This window comes from Lampetra planeri, chromosome 15 (genome assembly GCF_965212315.1).
Source record: "Lampetra planeri chromosome 15, kcLamPlan1.2.h2, whole genome shotgun sequence".
Classification (NCBI taxonomy): Eukaryota; Metazoa; Chordata; class Hyperoartia; order Petromyzontiformes; family Petromyzontidae; genus Lampetra; species Lampetra planeri.
The window spans coordinates 12,435,748-12,443,459 of NC_136121.1; the positions used below are offsets into that span (position 1 = coordinate 12,435,748).

At 44.3% G+C, this 7,712-nt stretch overlaps 1 non-coding gene across 1 annotated transcript; it reads left to right on the plus strand.

Moving 5' to 3' along the window:
* Nucleotides 1-3,921: 3,921 nt before the first annotated feature.
* TRNAE-CUC (transfer RNA glutamic acid (anticodon CUC)) lies at nucleotides 3,922-3,993 on the plus strand. The gene has a single exon. It is a non-coding gene; the product is annotated as a tRNA-Glu (tRNA).
* Nucleotides 3,994-7,712: the final 3,719 nt, after the last annotated feature.

Sequence of the window (7,712 nt, forward strand, 5' to 3'; positions counted from 1 at the left end):
TGTGGGTTGGTGTCTCTGCTGATTTAAGTGGCCTCCTTGAGAACTGAAAGCCACGCACGGTACAATATTCTCCCATGACTCGTGTTTTCATAACTCGCGAATTGGATATAACGCGATCGAGTGAACGCAACTTTGTTGCGCGAGTAGGAACAAGCGGTTGTACCGCTGCCTCGGCGTAGCCTCGCACGAGGCAGCGGGATGCTGCTGGATCCTTCTAGACGCTACACACGCACCTCGGTCATTGTTCAGCCTGCGTAACGCATCTCAAGTGTTATCGCGGACCGTGCTCTACCCTATATTACTCATGATTTATTATAACGCGATTTTTCCATCACGCGGTGTACTCAACAACCGCGTTACAGAAGAACAGACAACTCTCATAAGACAATGCCAGCGTGAATGGCGGTGGCTACGTCATAAGAAAGCCACGTGCTCTGCACAGTCCTCTTGGCGGCTGGCGGTGGAGTCTGCCTGGTCTTTATCAGCTTTAGTGTCACACTTGCACAGAAGAACCAAAATAAACGTGAGATCATATCTGGATTGGGCACCTTTCGCAACATTCGCATGCACAATGCTGTACGCCTTTGTCCAAAAACGACAGCGTTTAAATACGTGACACGATTGTGTAAATCCAGCGTTTTGACTTTTCTCATGCGCATATACTAAGTTGTATTTGTTCCATCTGTCAGCGATAGAGCCCTTCGAGGTCATCATTACAATGCATGTCAGTCACTCACAACTGGGCAAATATAATATTGTTTTTTTAAATGTTCATTACACGAAGACAAAGATACCCCGTATCGCCTTTAACAGGCTGTGTGAGGCAAATGCTTTTAGCAACCACCTATGAAGGCAGGCACGCCACACAAGGGGGTGGGAGGCCAACACCCCCCCACCCCGGCCGCCTTTGTCTCCCCGAGTTCTGATGCTTACCGCGCCAGGTACTCATTTGAGGCTGAGTCAACCTCGGGGAGGTCCAGAGCAGGTTCAAATAATCGTCGCTGTTATTGGCCGCAGGGAAATAGAGTTTTCAGGTTCATACGGCATACAGCCGTTTCAATACGGGCACATTTAATAGTGTAGTGTATAGTAGCGTACCTGTCAACCCATACGGTTTACCCCGTATTCCTGTACAGGGAAATTGAGTTTTCAGGTTCATATGGCGTACAGCCGTTTCAATACGGGCAATTTTTTTTGTCTTTTTCTCCATTGTGATGGGACTTTGTACGATGAACGTTGAGATTTATAAGGGCACGGTGTGACCAATAAGGTCTGAATTGGTCTGTAATAGGGTAGGCACTGATAAGGGATTGACAGGCATGTCGCCGGGTTCGGAGCGCAGTGCGCTATCCACTGCGCCACCGCTCCCCACACGTTCATCATCGGCGTTGCTTGACATGGCCCATTTGCACACCGCGACTTTATTTTCCGCGTGACGGTAGATCACTAAACAACAACCTGCTGACAACATCCTCCATAATATTGTACAGGTTTTTTGGGGGGGTTTGATCGCGTAAATATATAAATGTGCCAATTCGTTACTAGTTGAGCAAACCGGTGTGTTGGAGATTGTGAGTGTTGGAGAGCAAAGCCACAACATTTACAATCAGAGCACAAATTACAATCTAAGAGTACTCAGATCGGTGTGTTGTACTCGTAACGAATTGGCACGTTCTGTTTACGTGACAACCTTATTCATTGGCTATGTCGGGTGGTGGCGGGTTTAACGACACATTTATATATTTACGCGATCCAACACAAACAAAACCTGTATTCTTCTTCTTGGTTCTTTTGGTAAAGTCACGTAGAAAGGAAATAATAAAAGAATACAAATAAAAAATAATAAAATACAATTCTCACGACGTTTCGGCCACAACGCAAAGACAGCGTCTGAATGAACCCCCACCAAGCTTGGCAGCGTATATTCAAGCTGGTTAGGATGATATTGGTCCTGCGTGTTAAAGGAACATCCTCCCAACATCATCCTGCTGACTAGTCCAACGCTGCGTTGCGCAATCGCCCGTGTAAAAATATAGATTTTTTTTTAAATCCCGTCGGCTGCAAGGACCCTTATTTTGTATAAACATTTGACGTATAATAAAAATATTACTTCCCTTCTACGTGACTTTACCGAAAGAACCAAGAAGATGAATTCCTGCAGTCACGAAAGCTTTAAATCGAAATTTGACGTATAATTATGTCTGAAAGTTAATTATGTCTAAAAGTTGAATTGTGAACGTTATCCGCCACCGCCAGCCGGTGCTATTACACGTGCTGGTACACGAGGCGGCGACAACATGCTTCAACAGCGCAGGCCAGGCAGGGGCACAATGCTTTCACTTTAATTGCCGCACGAGGAGGACATTTAAAACATTAACCCGTAAAAACAACGTTTTTCACTATAAATCCTTTATATGCGTGGCATCGGTTTTATTTTATTATTCATTTCTGTTTTTCTTGAGTAAGAGTTTCATTTTTATCACATTGGTATTTTAAATTAAATGTGAAAAAAATTTTCCCCTAAAAAGTGGAAAATTTTGGAAAAAAAATTTCACGAAAATAAATTGTCACGCGACAACGAGTCTGTGTGCAAAATGTCAGCTCGATTGGATCACGGGAAGTGGGTTAAAAAACGACCGAAAGATTTGCACGGTCGTAAGCGCGCAAAAGCAAGCAAGCAAGTGAACTTAATATAAAGGATTTAAAAAGCCACGTTGTAAAATTGCTCATTTAGCCAATGGGGTTGTCCCCCCGCCCCGTCCCCCTATTCCCCCTCTCCCCATGTTACGAACATCTCTAAGTCTTCCCGGGATATTAAAGTGTGCCGAGTTTTTTGTGAGTTGAGAAATCACACTACAAGGGGCCGTCCATAAATGACGTCACGCGATTTTTGACCCCCCCCTCGTCACACGGCGTCACAAAAAGTCAGACCCCCCTCAAATATGACGTCACAAAGTTCTGCCCCCCCCCCTCAAAAATAAAACATGCTTAAAAATCGCTTTAAACTATTGTCATTGTAGTGCGTATTTAATGTGGCGCTGCACTCTGATGTTGTAGGAGAAAACATTTATTACAAAGTCTATTTAATTAATTCTAGATTTGAAGCTTTCGTGACTGCAAGGATTCATATTCTTAGGTAAAGTCACGTAGGTAAAACATTAAAATTAATAAAAGTAAAATAAAATAATTTTATTTTACTTTTATTAATTTTAATGTTTTTAAAATAATTTTATTTTACTTTTATTAATTTTAATGTTTTACCTACGTGACTTTACCGAAAAAACCTAAGAATATGTATCTATTTAATTAAGTAGAACGTGTCGTCTATATTGATTTAAAGTTGCGCATTTTTATGTGACGTCACATTTCTCAACCCCTCCCCCCTCGTCACACATTGTCACACATCGTCGCAAATGTCTGACCATTTGCGACGATATGTCCTATGAACGAATATTGCCAAACGCGCTAATCGGGTCGTGCAACCGCGAAAACGCAGACTTGCTGAACAAATCATCTGGAATGCACCCGATCCCAAACGCTGTGAAGCCTATGGATAGCGCTGGACACAGCAAGTTGCTATAGACTGGGGTGGTGATGGATACACATCAAGTTGTTATAGATTGCTGCAGAGTAACGTGGTACGCAGCAGAGGGCATTGAAGCAAAATCCATTGTTGGACTGTACTACGCTTCCACGTTTGCGTTCCCCGCCTTCACCAACCCGCATTGACCAGCGTGGTGAAGTATGGTCAAATAACCTCCACGAGCTGCACAGCAGGGGGAGGTCCTCATCCAGCAGTGGATATATCCTGGTTGATGATTAGAATCACTTGCTATTGTAGTTAAACACGAGGTCAAACAACGTGAAAACATCGCTGCTTTTCCAAGTATATGTATCATGGTGAAGTTTACTTCCTCGTAGTCCCTGGTAGTCTAGTGGTTAGGATTCGGCGCTCTCACCGCCGCGGCCCGGGTTCGATTCCCGGTCAGGGAACATTATTTTTATTGATCGGCAGACAACACAATCGCACGTATTCGGGTAAAAAAAGAAGTGGTACACATTTAGCAATTTCAGGAAAATTATTTGCAATTAGTTTTTACAATCATCTCATCCTGAGAAATCTCGGCAGGGCCTTCCTGAAAAGTAATGATGAGGCTTTCCTAAGTAAAACATAATCAAGGATAGTCGTAATAATAGATCAAGTGTGGGATATCCATTCTATTTATTCCGAGACGTCTACCGGGCGTGGAAGATAAACAATTAAAATGAATGAAAAGTAAAATAAAATAAAAATCACGACGTATCGGAGGCAACACAAGCTTCCGTCTTCAGGTGGAACCGTCACAGCACGATTTTTATTTTACTTTTTATTAATAAAAAAAAATTTCACCTACGTGACTTTACCGAAAAAACCTAAGAATATGAATCTTTGCAGTCACGAAAGCATCAAATCTAGAATCGGCGTGGAAGAGTAGGCCAAAATAACCCTCTCGAATCCGCTCAAGTAATATGCCCTTCGTCCACCAGTGGCGTGTTTACTGTTCCAGCAATTCACGGTGCTGTAACTTCACCTACCTATTCGTGACCAAATAGAGCCAGCCACACATTACGTGGCTTAATCTGCTCTCTTGGCAGTGGTGCGCTGGTACATTTAACAGAACGCGAACTAAAACATTCGTCAATTACACCGTGCCCTTAAAAGGACACACACACAACATGCATATAGCATGGGCAAACGTATCGGGCAATGCCCATTCCTCATCGCACATTCCAAAAAAAAACAGTTTGAAAAAAGAACCCCACAGGATAACGATGACCGTGAGTGTATGGTGGAGCTATCTCCCTATGAGAGAGAGAGAGGAGAGAGAGTGGCTGGCCATGTGGTTTAATTGTGTACGGTGCTGGCGTCACGCACGATCTACTTCGTGGCGATCGCGCGCCTGCAGATGGACCGTGCACGGAACGACGTGTCCGTGTCGTGTGTGCGCTTGCGGTCTCCATCTCCAAGGGGGTTTGTTGGTAGGGCTCTCCTCTCGGCCACCACTCCGTGTACGTGTGGACATTGAACTTACTTCGCGCCGTACGTAGCCAACCGTGCTTATCGGAGGTGCCAGGGGGGGTGGGGAAGGACAACAAACCAAACACGCACAAAAACTTCTCAGGAAATTAATTCTAGATTTGAAGCTTTCGTGACTGCAAGGATTCATACTCTTAGGTTTTTTCGGTAAAGTCACGTAGGTAAAATTATTTTCAATCCAGTGGCTTATAAATACAAGTCCAGTCCCATTCAATACCAACACGTTTTAAAGAAGAAAACAGATAAGCAAACAATACGTCCCCATTTGTATATTTGTCTCCCCACAGTAAGCAAATGTTTAATAATAATAATAAAGGTTAATTCCACAACTTATCGCCCCAAACCTAATTCTAAAGATCTTGTAAACATAGCCAGTTTAGTTGATGGTTTCAGACCGGTCACCGACGAATGCACACACACACACAAAACCCCATCATCATATTACGTTAGGTTTTGGTGTTAAATTTGATTTGGCAAAATTCCAGCTCCGATAATGTTTTTTAAATATATCGGGTCGAATTCCATGAGACAAAGTGCAGTACTGTACATTATTGTTTTGTACAATAATTCTACAGTACATGGGAAAGTGCATCCCCTTACTGTGCAGAGGGAGGACAATATCGTCACTTAAAGGACGTTTCAGAAGTACCGAGCAATGGGCTGGTTCTCTGACACACGGGCCCATCCTCGTGGCTTTTGGGCCATTTCCAAACGGATCGAAATAAATCGGGTGAAAGGACAAACAGCGTTTCCTATGTCAGCGGTTGTCCTGCTGTATCGGTGCCACCTGATTGAGGTCGCTTGTGTTGCGATCGAAACGTCGTGATGTGTTTTATTCTATTTCTAACTACGTGACTTTACCGAAAGAACCAAAGAGTAGAGCGTTTCACGTCAATGCGCGTTCAGACAAGGAGCGTATAGCGGTGGGAAAGTGTTGGTTGATCAGCCCTCCTCTGTCGAGACGTTTGGCCAGCGTGCAATAGTGGGTCTAAACAACCATTGCTACAGTCTACAATAAATAATAATAACCATTGCTACAGTCTACATCATAAAAACCAGGCTACAGTCTACGTTATAGACTGCCAGTACACTCACCGAGGTTAAGAACCAGGCTGCAGTCTACATTATAGACTGCCAGTACGCTCACCCAGCTTAATTACCATTGCTACAGTCTACATTATAGACTGCCAGTACACTCACCAAACTTAATAACCGGGCTACAGTCTACATTATAGACTACCAGTACGCTCACCGAGGTTAAGAACCAGGCTACAGTCTACATTATAGACTGCCAGTACACTCACCCAGCTTAATAACCAGGATACAGTCTACATTATAGACTGCCAGTACACTCACCCAGCTTAATAACCATTGCTACAGTCTACATTATAGACTGTCAGTACACTCACCAAACTTAATAACCGGGCTACAGTCTACATTATAGACTGCGAGTACACTCACCAAACTTAATAACCAGGCTACAGTCTACATTATAGACTGCCAGTACACTCACCCAGCTTAATAACCATTGCTACAATCTACATTGTAGACTGCCAGTACGCTCACCGAGGTGAATAACCAGGCTACAGTCTACATTATAGACTGCCAATACACTCAACCAGCTTAATAACCATTGCTACAGTCTGCATTATAGACTGCTAGTACACTCACCCGGCTTAATTACCATTGCTACAGTCTACATTATAGACTGCCAGTACACTTACCAAACTTAATAACCAGGCTACAGTCTACATTATAGACTGCCAGTACGCTCACCGAGGTGAAGAACCAGGCTACAGTCTACATTATCTACGTGACTTTACCAAAAGAACCAAAGAACATCTAAACAACCCCCAGAAGGCCTCTCATTAGGAGTTCCCTCTTGATGAGAAACCCTTACGCCAGCAGTGGCAATCTTTACCTTCGAAAGCAATCTTTACCTTCGTGTTATTTAATAACAGTTCACGGGGTAACAGCAGTCAAGGCGTTCGGTCATGCCCCTACCTTCGCCGCGCCAGCTAAGGCCCATTGAGCATTAACAGATTATAAACGTCGCGCCACAAAAAGCCTGCAGATAATAAATGAATAACTATTGACCCCTGACTAAATTATACACGCTCACTGACTTGGGCGATCAAGCACAAATAAGCGGATGGGTTCGTCTCCCCGGAAAGTTCAGTCTTTCGCTCTCTATCCCTCTCTCTCGACATCTCTCTTCGTTGCCAGCATGTTAACTCATCTCTATCTACCCAGTGACAGAAGTTTTCCGTTGTTTTTTCCCCCCCTGCGTCCCACGATCAGGAACCGCCCTGCATACTCGCATCAACGTTGTGTGCGAGCTCCCAGGTTTCGATGAATTACTCAAAAGGATCGTGCACTACTTGGGTCTGTGGCCGTGCATTTGGAGACGTCGCCCTTACTGGGTATAGGAATTCGCGGTCGTGCCGTGTAACTGCTCTCCGACGTGTTTCCAGGTTGCGGCGACTCACGTATTCTGCGGCGATGAAGTCAGACGTTTCGCTGCACGTGCCAGCAGCTGCCTGCGGCGCCGCTCTGTAATCGAGGGACAAACGTGAGCCGCTCAGTTCGGTTCTCAGAGAAAGCTCCCAAGGACGTGGAGTGAAGCGTCTGGGTC